Source organism: Triticum urartu, chromosome 1, assembly GCF_003073215.2.
Source record: "Triticum urartu cultivar G1812 chromosome 1, Tu2.1, whole genome shotgun sequence".
Lineage (NCBI taxonomy): Eukaryota > Viridiplantae > Streptophyta > Magnoliopsida > Poales > Poaceae > Triticum > Triticum urartu.
Genome location: NC_053022.1, coordinates 121,438,925 through 121,460,039, shown reverse-complemented (window position 1 = coordinate 121,460,039; position 21,115 = coordinate 121,438,925). Strand labels below are relative to the sequence as shown.

The window sequence follows — 21,115 nt, the reverse complement described above, 5'->3', positions numbered from 1 at the left end:
CCGCTTTGCTCAGCCCCTCTTATAGCGTTGTTAGTTGCAGGTGAAGATTGAAGTTTGTTCCTTGTTGGAACATGGAGATGTTGTTCCTTGTTGGAACATGTTTACTTGTTGGGATATCACAATATATCTTATTTAATTAATGCATCTATATACTTGGTAAAGGGTGGAAGGCTCGGCCTTATGCCTGGTGTTTTGTTCCACTCTTGCCGCCCTAGTTTCCGTCATATCGGTGTTATGTTCCCAGATTTTGCGTTCCTTACGCGGTTGGGCTATTATGGGAACCCCTTGACAGTTCGCCTTAAGTAAAGCTCTTCCAGCAATGCCCAACATTGGTTTTACCATTTGCCACCTAGCCTTTTCTTTTCCCTTGGGAGTCGCGCTCCTGAGGGTCATCATTATTTTACCCCCCGGGCCAGTGCTCCTCTGAGTGTTGGTCCAACTTGTCAGCCGCCGGTGGCCACCAGGGGCAACTCTGGGCTGGCCTACCGGAAGTTTAGACAATCCGGTGTGCCCTGAGAAAGAGATATGTGCAGCTCCTATCGGGATTTGTCGGCACATTCGGGCGGTGTTGCTGGTTTAGTTTTACCCTGTCGAAATGTCTTGTTGTACCGGGATACCGAGTCTGATCGGAATGTCTCGGGAGGAGGTCTATTCCTTCGTTGACCGTGAGAGCTTGTGATGGGCTAAGTTGGGACACCCCTGCAGGGATTTGAACTTTCGAAAGTTGCCCGCGGTTATGGGCAGATGGGAATTTGTTAACGTCCGGTTGTAGAAAACCTGAAGTTGACCTTAATTAAAATACATCAACCGCGTGTGTTACCGTGATGGTCTCTTTCCGGCGGAGTCCGGGAAGTGAACACGGTGTTGGAGTTATGCTTGACGTAGGTTGTTTAGGATCACTTCTTGATCATACTTTTATCGACCGTGCTTTGCCTTCTCTTCTCGCTCTCATTTGCGTATGTTAGCCACCATATATGCTAGTCGCTTGCTGCAGCTCCACCTCATACCTTTACCTTACCCATAAGCTTAAATAGTATTGATCGCGAGGGTGCGAGATTGCTGAGTCCCCGTGACTCACAGATACTTCCAAACCCAGCTTGCAGGTGCCGATGAGTCCGTGCAGATGACGCAACCAAGCTCAGGAGGAGCTCGATGAAGATCTTGTCCTTTGTGTTGTTTCATTCTAGTTGATCAGTAGTGGAGCCCAGTTGGGGTCGATCGGGGTCCGTGTCGCATTTGGGTTCTTCTTTAATTTTGTTCCGTAGTCGGACCTTGATTGTATCTGGGTTGATGTGCTTTATTTCATGTAATTGTGTGAAGTGGCGATTGTAAGCCACCTATGTATCTTTTTGTATCTTTTCCCTTATGTATTACATGGGTTGTTTGCGAAGATTACCTCACTTGCGACATTGCTTTCAATGCGGTTATGCCTCTAAGTCGTGCTTCGACACGTGGGAGATATAGCCGCATTGAGGACGTTACAAGTTGGTAATCAGAGCCTTCCCCGACCTTAGGAGCCCCATTGCTTGATCGAATTAGCGGACGAGTTGAGTCTAGAAAAATGTTTTGAGTCATTTAGGAATTATATATCGTAGAGTTTAGGAATTCTTTTTACTCCTCAGTCCCTTCATCGCTCTGGTAAGGCATCCCGACGTAGAGTTTTGACTCTTCTCTTCTCAAATTTCACTAAAAAACTTTTTAGGATCACGCGGGTATCTTTGAATCGTTCCGATGGTTTTGTGACGAGAACATTGTCTTGGTGCCTCCTGTCAGGGGTTTTGTGGAAGTGTCCCGGGGAGTTGAGCTCCGAGGTGTTGTCGTCACAATTTTATCGTTGCAGTTCTGGAATACCTGAGTTTAGTTTTGCCGACATCGAAAATCTCTTTTATGCAGTTCGTTTGTGAGATAACCTCAACGCCACCCAGTACTGGGGCAGGAGTTTGGGAGTATCGCCATAACTCATATAACGGATGCTTTTCGAAGGTTGAGGTAGATGATTTCCGAAGGTTTCTTGGTTATGTGTTGAAGGATGGATGCAGCTGGATGTAGGATTTGTTAGTTTTGGGTGAGATATTATGCTTCCCCTGTATCCCCAACACCTGATTGCATAACCGGAAAGTTTTGAGAGTTTCATAAGTGGGAATTCAAGTAGCTCTTAGGATATCTTTTCGATAGATGTATGATATGAAATTGGGGTTCGACGTCTAGTGGTCCGCCTATTCACAGTCGGTTTTACAGTGGTCTCGTTGTGTCTTAAAGAGTCCTTGGCTATGCCGACTCGGGGACGCTTCGTATGTCATGTGCACTGCCTTGTACATGTGGTGCTGTACGATCGAGCCCGTGTAGGCCCCACCACGAAAACTTCGGACGAAATCTCTATCATATGTTTGTTCCGGCTGATTCCGCAAGACAATCCTTTGTTTTGTTTTTGAGTTGTGGTATTCGAGTTGCTTCGAAGTCAAATGTGGATTCTATACCTGTCCCAAATGATGTTCTCATACTCCGATGTGGATACCAATCCTTCTTGATCATCAAGATTATTTTCGTCAATCCTTTTTAACCGGCTTGCTTCTCTTCAAGTGGATCTGATCATTGCAACATCCGCAAGTTTCAATCTCAGCTTTCTCTATGGTGCTCGTTTCATCCATCCCAAGTTGCATTTGTTTTCCCGCCCACCCACCCTTTTTCGTGAAGGATTCAGATTTCTTAATCGAGTATCCATCTTATTGATGTGAAGCCTCTCCATTCTTTTTCTATCAATATTCTTATCCGGTGATTCTCATGAAGATTCTAACGGAGATTCAAGTTCGTCTCTCATCACTCGTTTTCTTCTCCGGTGGAACCAATTCAAGCTTTCAGTGTTGGTCATATCTTTTTCCTTGTTTCAAATGCCTTCTCATAACGGTACACCTCATAATCTTTCACCGCTCGCTATTCTATTGTTCTGGAGTGCTGAAGATATCTCAGAAGGCTCGTCTTGTCATCCAAGATCCGCTCAACCTATTTCGAGATTGTTATCTCATTCAAGCCATGTAACTCAACCGGTGCAATCTCTCTCTTTAAATCATTTCAACGGTGTTTCTTTTCAGTGGGCCCTAACCCACAGGTCTTTTTTCAGGATCTTACCTGACTCTTCTCATTTTCCCGAAGGTATTCTCAAATTATTTTCGAAGTTTGACGTAAGAATGATTTATCATCAGTCAAATGTCTTCTCCAAGATCTGTCAAAATCTTTTCATCATTGGCTCAACCTCTTCGTTTTGATTCTTCCGGAGTGTCTAAATAATTCATGGTGGTGTTTCTCGTCGTCATTCTCGGAATTTTAAAGACGGAAGAAGTGTTTCTCTTTAATCTTGCTCCATTCTCTTCAAGACTCGTGATTCTAGCTTGTTGCCATCCTCTTATAATTGTTTGATTGTGAGAAATCTTTTCACCTATCCGGAGCAATTCAAGAGTCTTCTCAGTTTGGTTATCTGGAGTCCATCAATTCAGGTTTATTCATTCTCAGCTTTCAGTTATCATTCTCCAATCTTGCCGGTGCTTCGTTCAAGTGATCTCTAATCAGTTCATGATCTATTCGTCCTCTTGTATCTAAATTCTCTCAAGTATCTTCGTTCATTTCATAATTCTTCCCGGTGTTTCTTTATCTTTACTTCGTTCATTTCCAATTCTTAAGGTGGTTCATTCAAGATTCTCTTCTTTCGTTTATCATATCAATTTATTTGTTATTTCAATCCTACCGGTGGTGCATTGAAGACCTTCCCAAGTTTGCGCTATATCTATCTTAATCCTTTCAACGAGAATAAGTAGTATGCCAAATCCGTTGCTTGTCATCAATTTAATTGATGAAGGATGAGCATAATATAATTCTTATTCTTGATTCACCCAAATGTTTAATTTCCTATTCCGGAGGCTCATCAAATTCTTGGTTTCATTTGTTTCATCTTTCTTTTCCGGAATTCCAAGCTTTTCTGCATTATATCGTCGTGAAGATTCATCTAAATCATTGCAAGGCTTCAAACCTTATTCTTTTCATTCTCCATTTTGATTGATCATTTCTTTTATTTCCGGAGTTCTCATGAAAGTTCTACATGATGGTTCATCAAGGATTTATATTCCTTCTCGAAGTGTCCATTGAGATTCTTTTCAAAGAAGCTCAAGTTTTCTTCATCTTGCTATCCGAAGTACAATTTCTTTCTACCGTATCTTTGGAGGTGGTTTTACATCATTCTTGATAATTTGAGTTCATGATTCACATGTTATTAAGAATGAGGTATTTTAAATCCATCAATCTCTTCTTTGGAGTTATCTTGGGTTATATTTCACCAAAGCCTTTCCTAAGGATTGTTGCTAGTTATGGTGCTTATAAATGATCCAAGTTCTTCATTTATCCTTCCCGGTGCAATATACTTTCTCGCCAATTTGTTCATATCAATCCAATTCTTTTTCCGTGAGTGGCAGGTTGTCACCTCATAATTTGAGATGTATTCCATAAGACCATATCAAGCTTATTCTTTTCGTTGTTGGTTTTCCAACAACTCCGTTCTAGCACTTGTTGTAAGCGTGCTCCCTCAAGATCTTGTTTTCTCGTTGTTCATTCCATTCCATTCTTTCTTTTGTTCCGGAGGCATTGTGATGTTGCTCTCTTCAACCTAGCCATTTAACCGGAGTATTGTGCCCCTTTGCTTAAGTTCTTTCATTTCATCAAGTCTTCATCTCTTTTCAACCGAAGTGCTACCCGAATCGGTTCTTTCTTATTTCTCTTTCTTAACGGAGTGCTTTCAACTTTGTTCTTCTCCGTTGTTTTATTTCTTTCAATTTGTTCAACCTTTTCAAGGTTCTTTGGTTTCACTCATTTGTCAAAGAAGCAATTTGTTTTACCTCTTCTCTCATCTCTTCCGTTGTCCCTCCGGTGCCATTCTAGATCTCGGGACGAGATCCTCTCGTAGTGGTGGAGTGTTGTAACGCCCCGAGACCGATGTGCCAGGTGTCGTCTAGTTATTCACTGTTGTTGCCATGTTATTGCTCGCGTGTCATTCATTGCATATCATGTCATCATGTGCATTTCATTTGCATACATGTTCATCTCATGCATCCAAGCATTTTCCCCGTTGTCCGTTTTGCATTCCGGCGCTCCGTTCTCCTCCGGTGGTCATTTCTACCTTTCTTTCATGTGTGGGAATTAAACATTTCCGGATTAGACCGAGACTTGCCAAGCGGCCTTGGTTTACTACCGGTAGACCGCCTGTCAAGTTTCGTACCATTTGGACTTCGTTTGATGCTCCAACGGTTAACCGAGGGACCAAAAAGGCCTCGTGTGTGTTGCAGCCCAACACCCTTCCAATTTGGCCCAAAACCCACCTAAACCCTCTCCATCATCTCGGTCGTTCGATCACGATCGCATGGCCGAAAACCGCACCTCATTTGGACTCTCCTAGCTCCCTCTACCTATAAATATGTGGCCATCCCTAAAATTTTCGCGGATGAGACCCTAACCTTCTTCTCCATCGCGCCGCCGGACACATTCCACCGTGCCCGGACATGTCCGCTCCGTCGTCCGCGCCAATCGCCTCCCACCACCTGTCCCGCCGCCGCCTTCTCCGCCGCCGGCCCGGGCGGCCCGAACCGGGCCCCCGAGGCCCATCGCGCGCCCCGCCGCCTGGAAGCATCGCCGCCCGGATCCACCTCCGCCCGAGCCGCCTCCGCAGCCGTGGGTCGCCTCCGCGCCCGCCGGCCGCCGCACCGCCCGGCTCCGACGACCTCTCCGGCGCCCTCCACCACGAAATCCGGCAGCCGCGCTCGCCGGCAGACGCCGCCCATCGCCGCGGAGCGCCGCCCCGGCGCCTGGATCCACCCATCCCCGTCGGGATCCGGCCCCTCCCCTCTCCCTCTGGTGACCTTCCTCCGACGTCTACTCCGGCCGGCCATCCTCGGGCTCCGTGAGCTATAGTACCCGGCGAGATCCGATCTGGATCCAGATCCACTGGGTTGACTTTCTACCCCCTAGCCCTAATTAGTTTGCGTTGTTCATCGCCTCGTAACTTTGCATCCATAGCTCCGATTCATGCAGATAGCATATCAAAATGTTCGTCTCAGAGAGTACATCATTTCATCTTATTGAATCATTTTCATTTGAGTTCATCTTGATGCCCGAAATGTTGTTAGAAGAGTGCTACTTGAGATAATTGTCAGATCTGCTGCTCCATTTAGATATTTGTCATTTTTGCCATGATTATTGTGTGCATAATATGCCCATGAGCTCTACATATGTTTTGTTAAGGGTTTTGCCATCTTTCTAGAGGTGCAACTCATGTATTTTTGTGATGTGTGTGGTGACTAGCACAAGCTTGCAAAGTGGTGCACATGTTAATGCTGATTTCAGGGACTTAGCATCTCCACTAAGTCCTTGGCCTATTTATCTCACTAGATGACCCGTTGCGCCCATGGCACAAAGGCCGAGAGCAAGCCAACTATTGGAAGAGTGTGTGTCAAAATATAGACATAGAAAGAAACATGTGAAAATAAGTACGGATCGATGATAGATAAATGGTTGCTGATGATACATGTTTTCTAAGAAGCTTACTAACGATCATTTACAATGTTATGAGCAAGGCATGTAGATAGACTGCTGATGATACTGTGACACATGTAGAAATCAACTCTTGTGAGAAATTAATTACAAACTTGACTTAATAAGGAGAGAATGAGCAGAAATTGATAACCACTTGATCAATGTATTCAGAGTACATAGCATTTGAAAACCAAAATTTCACTTCATGTTAGCATACCTTTATGTGGGACTGGTCATGTTTGATAGTTATTCAGTAACAATGCAAAATAGGTGGTCGGCCACAAGGATCCAACCTTCCCTCACAAATCACCAAGGTCACATGGGATAAAATTTTGCTCAAGAGCTCTTTCAGCAAGTTGGCCGCTTCAATGAAACACATAGAAATAAAAGGTTGGCTGGCAACACCGCTACTTCAAAAAGTTAAATTCAACCCAAACAGCCATCAAAACTGAAACATGCACTTCATCCATTCATTTAAAACACCAGCCGATAGGAAAAGCTAGCTTCTAATGGTTAGGAAGAACAACTCCATCTATAGGTAAGACAATAAAATGATAGACAAGTTCTTTATCTGTGAACCAGTTGCACTCAACTTGCTAATAATCCGACCAAAATTAAGATACAAAATTTTCTAGTTCGCAAGTATTCCACCTCTATAGCAGCTAAATGCAAAACCTTTTATGAATGCCAATCAAGTCATGTAAATCTTATAAACTTTCTCAAGATTCTTCTCATGTGTATTATAACAAAATTAATAGTGGTCAAATATACTTATAGAGGAGAAACTAAAAAAGAAAGCATAAGTTATCTCTCAGCTTCATGAAGGAAAAGGAGGCCCTCTACATGCCACATGCTATTGACCTACCATCCATAGGCATCCCTTGATCTAAAAGGATAATTCTATTATGTGGAAATATTCATCTAAATATCACCAGAAAGTCCATGGGAATAATCCTAATAATAACCCCATTTGCAAAAAATGTTTTTCTGTTACTACCATTATTGCTTAATTAGTACAATCCTGATAACACGAAAATAGTTGCAACTATACACAAGGCCGAAAAGATTATGAATTGTTTTCTTGCGCCAATGCTGAAAATGCAAGACCTTATCTAAGAATAATAGACATGGTTACATATGCAACTCTTCAACTCTCCGAACAAGGTTAAGATGATCCTTACTGTGACAATTCAGTTTAGGGAAGGGAATTTTTCTACTCACTACACATAAATTATACTTACTTCCTGTAAGAGAAGCGACTACAATATTGCAAAAGCGTCTAAATTATATTATAGCATAACTCATGGCCCTATAAGGAAATGGATAAAAGTTTTCCCAGAGTTACCTAGCTAGCGAACTTAACATGCACATATGGGGTATAATATTTTAGAGTGAATAAAAGTAGCTTAATTGCTAAGTAATAAACATGGGAAACGACTTCTGAAAGAATAAAAGGAGGATTTATGAGTCTACTACTTAATCAATTGAAATGTGAGAAGACCATAATAAATGCTCCCTACATTCCTGAAAAGAAGGAATAAACAAATATATATGCAACATAATCACAAAATACAAAATACACAAATGTATATGGAGCTTAAAAAAACCAAGGTTTGCATTTATCCCGATAACTCTGTTGCCAAACGAAGCAACCAGTAAAGCGGGCCTTTTGAGAATTACCATATCGAAAGTAAGGGTTGTCTACCAATAAAAAGATCACCAGCAATCATCATGCATTGCACTTTTCAGCTAAGCACGTGGATTTGGAAGGCACGAAAATGCAACTCTCTGGACCCGTATGCAAATAAACATTAAATGATTAAGCAAGAGATGGAAACAACATTTTTAGCAGGAGATCATACAATGTACGGAACTCTTGAACATAAGACTGCATCTAGCCTTGCTACTTGCTCTCATTATGAAAGGTAAAACATGGAAATGTATATCTTTTTCAGTAAAAAATAAAGGCAAGGGAACAATATATAGGTAGCCATTTTTATTTTCGAGAAAGGAAGCATAAGAAAAATCTTAATTCAGCGACTTATAATATATAAAGCACAAATCTTGTCATTCGAAACAGCAAAGAGTGCCACATCAACATGACTTTCAATACAAAAGAAAATAACAAAGCAAGAACAACTCCGGCATGGAAAATACACATCCAAGCAGAAACATAAATTCAGAAATAGAACAACTCTTATGCATTTGCTCAGTGTAGGCAAAAAATGGCCGAGTTAGAATAGATCAGCCTTAATGAATATGCTGACCCCAAGCACAGAACTGAAATCAACCCATGGACATTTAATTAAACAGGAGAGTAGCAATCTATTTTAGCAACCTATATGCTACATCATTTGCTGTCTAGCTATCTTTTTCCCTGGCGTTTTGCCTCTCACTCTTCATCTCCCTCTTAATTCCATTCTTCCTTGCATATAACCAATCGTAGCACATGCAAGCAAGGAACAGAACAAATTCAGAAATTGACAGACTTCAAATGCATTGGCTCAGGCTAGACCACACATGCTAACCAATCAAAGCACATCCAGCTAGAAGTTTAGCACACGATGCACCAGATAGAACAGATAAACTGTACATAGACACCCTAAACACATAAATGAAACGGACAAACTTAAGCGCAGTCAATCATTATACATCACAGGAGCAAAAGAAAATAGAACCGGAAGAGGAATCACAAACCTTTGCACTGAGAAGCTTGAGCCAACAAGACAGTGCAAGAGCGACAAGATTTGCAGCACAAACATAAAGACTTTAGGAAGAAGTACATATAGATGAACTGAAATGTAGAACAAAAGGAAATCAGAAAACTGAAAAGGAATCAGAGATTTATGAAAGATAAAAGAAAAAGCAAGCATGTTTAAAAACAATAAGCAAGTGGTGTATAGGTCTGACTGTATTTTTTAACCTACATATTTATTTAACTATCACTTGCTGCATATATTTCTTTTAATGCACTAACTCGAGAGAGTCTTGTAGTTTACTGGGAATTAGCAAAAGCTAAGAAAACAGGCCATACTATACAAGCACGGGCACAAACCAATGGCCTACAAGCACCTAATCAACCAGGAAGAAGACGGTGTATGCATAGGACTAAACCAGCAGGACAATCATAAAGAAAGAAAGTTGTTTTCCTGACGAGATCTGAAGAAAAATCCCATACATAGTACAACAAGTATGGTAGATGAACCAAAAAAACAAATAGACAGGGAAGCTGGTCGCACAAACGCACGGGTTCATAGGCTGCTCATCAAGCACTAATCAACCAAGCGAATCAGAACAGATCCAACCTTGTTGGTTAACGACACAGACGTCCCACGAACCAACAAAGAACCTACACGGCAAGGAAACATGAATCACAGAATGGTTGAGCTCACAGATATTTTATCAAACATGAGAAAATAAACAGAGGATGAAGTCGGCAAGAACGAGTTCATGTAGTAGGCCAAAAGCATCTTTTTGTGCTAACTGTAGAAAAAAGATTCTTATGAAGATATTGTAGTGGTGGGTGTTTTCACTTTTCAGTAAATAGAATGCATGCAATAATCATGACACCACTAAATACAGTAATCTGTAATGCGTGAATCTAACGACCTGAAATAATAATGAGAGAAGAAAAGACAACATTCCACTACTGATATCAACCAATGACTAGAATGAGCAGGTTTAGGTTACACTAAAATGCAGACATTTCTTACTAACAAAAGAATGATCCAACAGATAAAAAGAGTAATTCCAAAAAAGTAAGGCAAGTTTGAGGCTAGACATTCATATTGGTGGAATCAGAGCCCAGCTCGCTGAGCACCATCTTGTAAATTGTGTCGACCCATTTCCTCATAACTGAAGTCCGAAGAAGTGCCAGCCAATCCTAAATCACTCCCAAAATCATAACTTGGGGAAAAGTGGCAACAGACCATTCATTGAACCGTGTTATAGGGATGTATGGTTACATGAAACCATCCAGTCATGGTCCTATGTGCTCATCTACATACAACCTAAGAAAAAACAGAGGGAACAGAAAGACTTCAGGAAGATGTACATATAGATGAACTAAAATGCATTGGGTCATCCCAAAACACATGAAAGCACATACAAGTAGAAATGCAGCAAAGGACGCCCAATGTAGAATAAGTGGGCTCTTCCTAGACCACATATCAAATAACCACCACATGACACCCAAGTAAAAATCCAGGGGATGCCGAAGGCATAATAAACAAACTCTAACCGATCTAGCAAGTCCAGGCATGACACAGGAATCAGCCGCTGCAATCAAACGTATATGCAAGATTTAGGAAAAAATGATGTCATTGCTTCTGACTCGGAACTGAACCAAGAAAGGCACCTGAACACCATGCCAGAATCCGGAGGGAAGCATGGCCTAGCTGCGAACCGGGCTGACCACCTAGAGTCATGGTAACACACCAAGATGTAAATAAGAGCACATCCTCGTTTGATATGCAGGCAAAGATCACACATCCGGTGTTTATATGTAAACAAAGATCACGTACACAGCGAGGTTGCGCAAACCAACGAATCAGCTCACATCACTTTGAGTAGACAAAAGCTCAGAAGAGAGGCTGTCCAACCTTGATGGCTCACGACATGGAGGACCCAAGAACCAACAGAGAAGGTAAACCCGCCTGCAACAAGAAGGAAAAGAGAGAGCAAACAGCATACCAGCTCATAGAAGTTTCATCAAACAGGCCAGGAGCATCGTAACTGAAGAAACCTCACCTTGGTATGATAACAATGAGTAGCAGAATGGAAGGAACAATACCAAATCAAACAAATGAGAGCAGCCCCGGTGATCTGAAAGAAAGAGAAGAAAAGGAAAGTGAAGAATCAAATCGCACATGTAGCAAAAACAGGAAAGCTGGGTCAGTTTCGTGAAAAAGAAGGACCTGCGCCGGAAGGGGAGAGGGAGGCAAACTCGGGGTGAGAAGGACGGCGCCGAGCGCACTAACAACGTGCCCTGGCCGGCGGCACCGCCTCACAAGGTCCAGCCCGCTCCTTCACCCTCTCTCGGGACTCCTCCCTCTTCCCTGCAGCTCGAGCCAAGCGCGACGGGCTGGCTTCTTCTTGCCCTCGTCGCTTGCCTGCCTCCCTGCTCTTTCACCCCACGAACGACCTCGTCTAGCTGCTGCCGATCTAGAACCAGGTGAAGCGCGACGACCTCAGGCAGGATTTGGAGAGCATGGAGGAAGAAGGCGATGTAGAGGGGAAAGAGAAGGGTAGCCAGTGGTGAGGCGGCGACCGACCGGCGGCACCTCCTGGCTCGCTCCCTCCTCGATCTATCCTCTGCAATGGCTGCTCGCTCCATCGATCTCTCATCCTCGTCGTCATCGATCCGCTCCTCCCCTACCGCTGAACTCCGACGCGGGGCAGAACGGGGGCTTCTTGGGGCCAAGAAGGAGTCCGGCCGGGTGGCTCTGATGAGATGAGGAGAGCGGGGGGAAGGCGGCGGCTGCACAGGGAAACGTGGGGAGTGGAAAGAGGGGAAGCAGGGACGTGGGGCTCGAGGAGAGCGACGATTGGTTGATAGGGTTTCACCGACCCAGCCCACGTTGCCCACGGCCACCACGGTTAAACGTTTTCTCACGTAAGACACACGCGACCCAGAGACGGGACGCTGCCTGCAAAGTTGGGCCCGCAAGAAAGGAGGCCCATCCGTCATCCAGCTAAGCACGAAAAAACAATGTACAGATAGACAAATGGTGGGATGTTTGACAGCGCTGTAAAAACCAGCCAGCGAGGCAGAACATGCGAGCCGGATCGCTCGCATGCCGCGGACGCGCTGGAATGCCGGGTTGAGTAGTGTGATTTATATATTCAATATGGCCATATGTTCATGTTGTTTCTTAGTGATCTGTGCCTTTATTGAGGATGATCAGTAAGGATAATTTGTTAATCTTGTAGTGATCTATACATCCATGTCTTTGTTTGCAATTATGGAGTACTCTAGCTTGAGTCAATCGAGCTCTACTTTTGTCATTTCATGAATTTGGGCAGATTGTCTACTTTTAGCGATTTTGCCGAGGATGTTGTAGTTGATCCGTGCATGTTATGTTATTATTCTTGCCATGTCTAGCTTGTATAATGTGTATTCTTGATGGGTGTATGCTTAGATTGTCATGACTTGCTTTGTAGTGAGTGTATCGAACTTGTAAATATGCCTACTTGATATCTGATTTTGCATGCTCCAGTTTTCCACTAAGTATGTAACCTGATTATGTTTTTGCCATGTTCACATGCTTGCAAATGTATTTTCTGATCCCTTTTGGCTCAAAGTCACTAAGGGACTTTTGTTAAGCTATTTTAGTAGCTCCATGCCATGCTTTACTTTGCCATGTTCAGGTCCTGTAGCATATTGTTTTCTTGCTCCAAAGAGTGCTATCTGATCTGAAATTCCAGACAAGTGTTAATTTCACTAAGTCTGAAATCTGTTTACCGTTTTCATTTTTGCCATGCTTGTTTGAACCTGTTAATGGATGAATTATCCGTAGCTCAGTGTTCATCTTTTGTTAAGCTTTTTGAGTGGATCCCTGCCATGTATTTTGTTGCCATGTTTGAGTGCTGTAGCATGTTCATCTTGTTGCATTTAGATGGCTACTTGCTGTATATCGCAGACCGGTGCCATATTTGAATTGCTTGCCATTTCCAAACCGTAACTCCGATTCCGGCATTCTTTATATCGTTTTCAAGCGATTTCATCTCATCTTTCCAGTGGCACACTTGGATTTCCAAGTTGAGGCCAGATCCTATCATTCCTTGTCAAATCATGCATATGCATCGCATACCGCATCCCGCATATCATACCATGTTCATGTGTTGGTTGTTTACTCTGTTGTGTGCTTCTTTTCCGGTGTTTGCTTCTTCGGGTTGGTTCCGATAACGTCGCGTTTGTGAGGACCCGCTCGTCTACGTCCGTTTGTCTTCTTCATGGACTCGTTCTTCTTCTTTGCGGGATTTCGGGCAAGATGACCATACCCTCGAAATCACTTCTATCTTTGCTTGCTAGTTGCTCGCTCTTTTGCTATGCCTATGCTGCGATACCTACCACTTGCTTATCATGCCTCCCATATTGTGAACCAAGCCTCTAACCCACCTTGTCCTAGCAAACCGTTGTTTGGCTATGTTACCGCTCTGCTCAGCCCCTCTTATAGTGTTGTTAGTTGCAGGGGAAGATTGAAGTTTGTTCCTTGTTGGAATAGGGAGATGTTGTTCCTTGTTGGAACAGGGAGATGTTGTTCCTTGTTGGAACATGTTTTACTTGTTGGGATATCACAATATATCTTGTTTAATTAATGCATCTATATACTTGGTAAAGGGTGGAAGGCTCGGCCTTATGCCTGGTGTTTTGTTCCACTCTTGCCGCCCTAGTTTCCGTCATATTGGTGTTATGTTCCCGGATTTTGCGTTCCTTACGCGGTTGGGCTATTATGGGAACCCCTTGACAGTTTGCCTTAAGTAAAGCTCTTCCAGCAATGCCCAACATTGGTTTTACCATTTGCCACCTAGCCTTTTCTTTTCCCTTGGGAGTCGCGCTCCTGAGGGTCATCATTATTTTACCCCCCCCCGGGCCAGTGCTCCTCTGAGTGTTGGTCCAACTTGTCAGCCGCCGGTGGCCACCAGGGGCAACTTTGGGCTGGCCTACCGGAAGTTTGGACAATCTGGTGTGCCCTGAGAAAGAGATATGTGCAGCTCCTATCGGGATTTGTCGGCACGTTCGGGCGGTGTTGCTGGTTTAGTTTGAACCTGTCGAAATGTCTTGTAGAACCGGGATACCGAGTCTGATCGGAATGTCTCGGGAGGAGGTCTATTCCTTCGTTGACCGTGAGAGCTTGTGATGGGCTAAGTTGGGACACCCCTGCAGGGATTTGAACTTTCAAAAGTCGTGCCCGCGGTTATGGGCGGATGGGAATTTGTTAATGTCCGGTTGTAGAAAACCTGAAGTTGACCTTAATTAAAATACATCAACCGCGTGTGTTACCGTGATGGTCTCTTTCCGGCGGAGTCCGGGAAGTGAACATGGTGTTGGAGTTATGCTTGACGTAGGTTGTTTTAGGATCACTTCTTGATCATACTTGTATCGACCGTGCTTTGCCTTCTCTTCTCGCTCTCATTTGCGTATGTTAGCCACCATATATGCTAGTCGCTTGCTGCAGCTCCACCTCATACCTTTACCTTACCCATAAGCTTAAATAGTCTTGATCGCGAGGGTGCGAGATTGCTGAGTCCCCGTGGCTCACAGATACTTCCAAAACCAGCTTGCAGGTGCCGATGAGTCCGTGCAGATGACGCAACCAAGCTCAGGAGGAGCTCGTTGAAGATCTTGCCCTTTGTGTTGTTTCGTTCTAGTTGATCAGTAGTGGAGCCCAGTTGGGGTCGATCGGGGACCTTGTCGCATTTGGGGTTCTTCTTTTATTTTGGTTCCGTAGTCAGACCTTGATTGTATCTGGTTGATGTATTGCTTTACTCATGTAATTGTGTGAAGTGGCGATTGTAAGCCAACTATGTATCTTTTCCCTTATGTATTACATGGGTTGTTTGCGAAGATTACCTCACTTGCGACATTGCTTTCAATGCGGTTATGCCTCTAAGTCGTGCTTAGACACGTGGGAGATATAGCCGCATCGAAGGCGTTACACATTTGCAAAGATATTTCAGTAGGTGTGAGTTTATTCAAGTCAAGTCTTTTATACAAAGAGAAAGGCATAACACTAACGCCAGCTCCTAAATCACACAAAGCAGTTTTCACATAATTCTTTTTTGAGTATCCCCGGATCTCCAAGTTTTTTGGGTACTCCATCTTCAAAAGTGTAATTAGCAAGCATAGTGGAGATTTTAACTTCCGGTATTTTTCTCTTATTAGTGATGATGTCTTTCATATACTATGCATAGGGAGGCATTTTCAAGATATCAGTCAAGCGAGTACGCAAAAAGACTGGCATCAGCATTTTAGCAAAGCATTCAAATTCTTCATCATCATTCTTTTTAGTTGACTTGGATGGAAAAGGCATAGGTTTTTGAACCCACGGTTCTCTTTCTTTACCGTGTTTTCTAGCAATGAATTCTCTTTTGTCATATCTTTTATGTTTAGATTGTGGGTTATTAAGATCAACAGGTGGTTCTATCTCAACATCATTATCTGGTTCTTTATCATTGGTTGGTTGAGAGTCTTCATGAACCTCATCATTATCTTTTTCATTATCATTAGGTGAGTGTTCATTACTAGATTGAGTTTCAGCATCAGAGATAGAAATTTCATTTTCATTATCAGGAGGGTTTTCTATTTCGGGTTCACTAGAAGTGTACAAAGTCCTATCATTTTTATTTTTCTTTTTCTTTCTAGAAGGACTAGGTGCACTAGTGTTAGATCTTTGTGAATCTTATTCAATTCTTTTAGGGTGTCACTCAGGATAAAGTGGTTCCTGAGTCATTTTACCTCCTCTAGTTGCAACTCTAACAGCAAAGTCATGCATATTATGGTTCATTTCATCAAGAAATCCTCTTTGTGATTTAGCAACTTGTTCTAACTGAGTTTGAACCATAGAAGCATGTTTTCCAACACCTCTAACATCATTTTATATTCTAAATAACAAGTCACTCAAGCGAGCAATCATATCTGAATTATATTTCAATTGTTTCATAACATTTGCATTGAAATGATCTTGTTTCCTAATGTATTTTTCAAACTCATAAAGGCATTGACTAGGATGCATATTGTGAGGATTGTCATTATTATTAAACTTCATAAGAGAATTTACCTCTACCACCTTATGCATTGGTGGTTGGTTAAGCCCATGTATTTCTTCAATAGGAGGTAATTTTTAACATCCTCAGCTTTAATACCCTTTTCCTTCATAGATTTATTTGCCTCTTGCATATCTTCGGGACTGAGATATAATATACCCCTCTTCTCCGGAGTGGGTTTAGGAGGTGGTTCAGGAATAGTCCAATCATCATAATTTTTCACTATGTTATTCCATAATTCTTCAGCTTGTCCAACAGTTTGTTCCCTGAAAACACAACAAGCACAACTATCTAGGAAGTCCCTAGAAGCATCGGTTAGTCCATTATAGAAAATATCAAGTATTTCATTTTTCTTAAGAGGATGATCAGGCAAAGCATTAAGTAGCTGGAAAATCCACCCCCAAGCTTGTGGGAGACTCTCACTGGTATGCGTCGGTCCTAAACAAACGGTTTTAACCACTTTCTACGATGGCATTCGGAACCATCGCCAAGTGAGCGTGGGGGATAGTGGGTCCTTCCCACACGACCCAGAAACCGTTGGGGATTATATTCTAAATAACACACGCTTGGAAAAATGAGGTCGTGTGCGACCAGCGAGCACTCAAATACAGAAATACATACAGTAGTGCTCAAAAAATACAATTATACAGGCAAAATCATTTCCGGTCGTAAGTACATCCCACACAGTCAATCACCACTAAACATTTTCGTTCGTACATACATCCCACGCAGTCACTACAAGGAAAACGTTTGCGCAAGGTGGCTTAACGTAAACAGTTTTGAAGAGAATGTCGTGTGTGATTGTTCATTGATCCAACACGGTTTGTTCCTAGAAACTGTGTGCATTGCTTGAGGTCATCGCCCACGGTATTTTTTTCAACAACTGTTTGCAATAGCAAAATCCAATTAGCAAGCTAATTGGCCAATTAGCGGGCTAATTGCCCTATTATTAACAATCCATTTACTAATCTAATTGACATTCATACTAAGCACATAATATATTCCATTTCCATATTAAGGAAGCAGGATTTCATAATTGAAATACATCAGAGTACAACATGATATAGCTTCAGCACTCAGCTACCCCATTACACAACTGCACCAGCAGCAAGTTTCACATGCAACATCTAGAACCTTTCGAAATTAGCATCATAGACGGTACATAGAGAGATGCATCTCATCTGGAAAAATGCTGAAGCGAAAGGCGAATATTGAGCCTTCATTCATGTTGAAGGTCTTTGCAACTTTAGGCCAGTGCCTGTGGATGATTGACCGTACACCCTTCGACCTCTTCAGGAACACTTCAATATTGAACCATGGCTGTTGTATGAAAACTTTCCTCGCCTCCTGACCACAGAGGTTGCTTGAGAGGTTATCATCAGTGAAGCCTGAAAACAAGGATGTGCACAAATATCTTCTCTATGTTGGAAATGGGGCAAAGGAATACAAAAAGGCAAGGTATAATAGTTAGTACCATCTTGTAAACCTTAGTGCTTCCCATTTTTCCCCTGCAACACATATAAGGTAGTTAGTCATCAGGTTAAGTAAGGGTTTGCATGCTATCAGTAAAATATGTTGATGATAAATAAGCACATTGCAGATTCATCAGATTAATTCAAGCCACATGGAAAACTCATTTATCCAAACCAAGCATGATTAAGAACTAGGAAATATAGCACTTGTATATGTTTCTCATGTATTAAGTGCAGCCAAATTCGATTTATTCCTCACATGGTATACAATAACAGAATGCAGCCACTGCAATTGAACATCGCATTGCAGAATTGAACCAAACACTTAACTAAACACCACGACAAATGGACAAAACGTTAACTGAGCACCACATTGCACGATATAACATACTCCTAATAGAAGATCAGACAGTTAACCAGACCAAGCATGGTTATCAACTTGGAAATATATCAATTGTATTTGTTTCTCATGTATTTAGTACATCCAAATTCGATTTATTCCTCACATGGTATACAATAACAGAATGCAGCCACAACAATTGAACATTGCATTGCAAAATTGAACCAAGCAGTTAACTAAACACCACAACAAGTGAACCAAGCCACAACAAATGAACCAAGCAGTTAAGTAAACACCAATTGAACAATATAACATACTTCTAATAGAAGATCAGACAGTTAACCAAACCAAGCATGCTTAACAACTTGGAAATATTGCACCCTGAAGAATTGAACATCACATTTGCAGAATTGAACCAAGCAGTTAATTGAACACCACATGGTAAAAGTAGATAGCACAATTCACTAGAATTTGTTAAGGAAAGGCAGTAGCTAGCAAGTTGAACATGGGTTCTTATAGTGAGCTAATAAGACAAGCTACTCCTCATTGTCGGAGATATCGATGACGATTGGCTCCTTGGACATGGAAGAAGGCGAGGCCTCCACATCATGGGTGCCCTCGTTATAGTGGTGAGTTGCCTGAGCCGCTCCGGGCACCAACCTGCTGGCTCTCGAGATGAGGTAAGCACGTGCATGCAGAGAAAACACCTCGTAGTCCTATTTGAAGGCACTGACTGTGGCCTTGAGAAAACGCCACGAACTGTCGTTTAAAGCAACCAACCGCGTAGCGGCGTTGGCGCGCGAGGCATCAATGGTGGCCTCGATAGCGAGGTTCTCCTCCAAGATCTGGGGGTCGGCACGAATGGCAGCCATCGCGACCTCATCCGCGCGTGCGGCCGTGATTTGCTTCTCCGCTGCCAAATGCTCCTTGAGGTCCTGGCTATACAGCGTGCACCATGGCTTAGGCCGGCGCTTATTTGGTGGAGGGGTCGGTGATTTGGGTGGAAGGTGTTGCGCTCGCGCCAACAGTCGGGGCATGTGGGATGTGGAAGGAGGAGGAGGATGGGGGTCAGGTGTGGATTACCTGCCTGGATAGGCGAGGCCGAGCAGCGTGAAGGAGGGTCGCCGGCGAGGAGGCGGCGGTGCTGCAAGCAAGGAGTGAAGGTTTCAACTTGGAAAGGAAGGCGGAAAGGGGGGAAATGTGGCTTTTCATAAGGGGAGGGGCGGAGAGGTAGATATTTCCGCGGAAGCCTAAAATTTGGAATTGCTTTAGACAAAAAACTAGCGTGCAAAGTGTCATCAGACACGGTCCCTTATTCAGACATGGTCCGAAGATATTTTGTGTTGCATCTCACACGGTTGGTTATAATAAACTGTGTGGGATCTACTTGATTTTTTGTCTTGATTTGAATTACATAATGGGGTCACAGCAGCCATGGACGGTGTTTCAGTTGCTAGACCTTTTATCTGCAGTGATCATAAAAGAATTGGAATTATTCAGGGTTCGTTTGGACATTTTTTAACATTAAGTGAGTTTTCAATGCATTTATGTGCATAATTCAAATTTGAACTACATCTGCATGCATCAGTGCATATAAATTAGTTGAAAAATCAAATCTTTGTCCTTGGGTGCATGCTTAGGTCCCATGCAAGAATTGGGAATGAATTTCAAACACCATGGCACCGTTGATTGCTGGCAAAACATTGAGATGCCTGGTTTTTAAATTCTAGTAAATCCAAAAATCGTCTGAATTGAACCTTGGCATGCTATCATGGAGCGGCATCAACATGCCGTGGTATAAATTTTGTCCCATTTGGGGCACTTTTGGGTATATGCTTCTCACAAACCGGAGCTTCTCACAACAAGCATGATGGTTTTTGGTAGGGAACGTCCCACCTTTGGGGACGAAACGATATCCATTACCTCTTATTGCTTTCATGTTTTTTTCTTGTGTCAACACAGAACAACATGAGTGTTGTGTGAATTTTTGTGATTTTTCGGGGTTCGTTTGGACATTTTTATGCATTAAGTGAGTTTTCAATGCATTTATGTGCATAATTCAAATTTGAACTACATGCGCATGCTCCAGTGCATATAAATTGGTTGAAAAATCAAATATTTGTGCTTCGGCGCGTGCTTAGGTCCCATGCAAGAAATGGGAATGAATTTCAAACACCATGGCACCGTTGATTGCCGGCAAAACATTGAGATGCCTGGTTTTTAAATTCTAGTAAATCCAAAACTCGTCTGAAATTCATGAAACTTGGCATGCTATCATGGAGCAGCATCAACATGCCGTCGTACAAATTTTGTCCCATTTAGGGCAGGTTTGGGTATATGCTTCTCACAAACCGGAGCTTCTCACAACAAGCATGATGGTTTTCGGTAGGGAACGTCCCACCTTTGGGGACGAAACGATATCCATTGCCTCTTATTGATTTTATGTTTTTTTTCTCGTGTCAACATAGAACAACAGGAGTGTTGTGTGAATTTTTGTGATTTTTCGGGGTTCTTTGGACATTTTTATGCATTAACTGAGTTTTCAATGCATTTATGTGCATAATTCAAATATGAACTACATGCGCATGCTCCATTGCATATAAATTGGTTGAAAAAACAAATCTGTGTCCTAGGGTGCATGCTTAGGTCCCATGCAAGAAATAGGAATGAATTTCAAACACCAGGGCACCGTTCATTGCCGGCAAAACATTGAGATGCCTGGTTTCTAAATTCTAGTAAATCCAAAACTCGTCTGAATTTCATGAAACTTGGAATGCTATCATGGAGCAGCATCAACATGTCGCGGTACAAATTTTGTCCCATTTGGGGCAGGTTTGGGTATATGCTTCTCACAAACTAGAGCTTCTCACAACAAGCATGATGGTTTTCGGTAGGGAACATCCCACCTTTGGGGACGAAACGATATAGTTTGCCTCTTATTGATTTCAAGTTTTTTTCTCGTGTC

At 42.7% G+C, this 21,115-nt stretch overlaps 1 long non-coding RNA gene across 18 annotated transcripts; it reads right to left on the bottom strand.

Moving 5' to 3' along the window:
* Window positions 1-8,748: 8,748 nt before the first annotated feature.
* LOC125551293 lies at window positions 8,749-12,128 on the bottom strand. Of its 18 annotated transcripts, none has more exons than XR_007302421.1 (5): window positions 11,487-12,127; window positions 11,094-11,394; window positions 9,818-10,987; window positions 9,268-9,364; window positions 8,749-9,172 (listed from the first exon to the last, which is right to left on the bottom strand). It is a non-coding gene; the product is annotated as an uncharacterized LOC125551293 (long non-coding RNA). The 18 variants fall into 18 exon arrangements; XR_007302439.1 differs by having other exon boundaries at window positions 8,749-9,157; XR_007302423.1 differs by having other exon boundaries at window positions 9,876-10,987; window positions 11,487-12,126.
* Window positions 12,129-21,115: the final 8,987 nt, after the last annotated feature.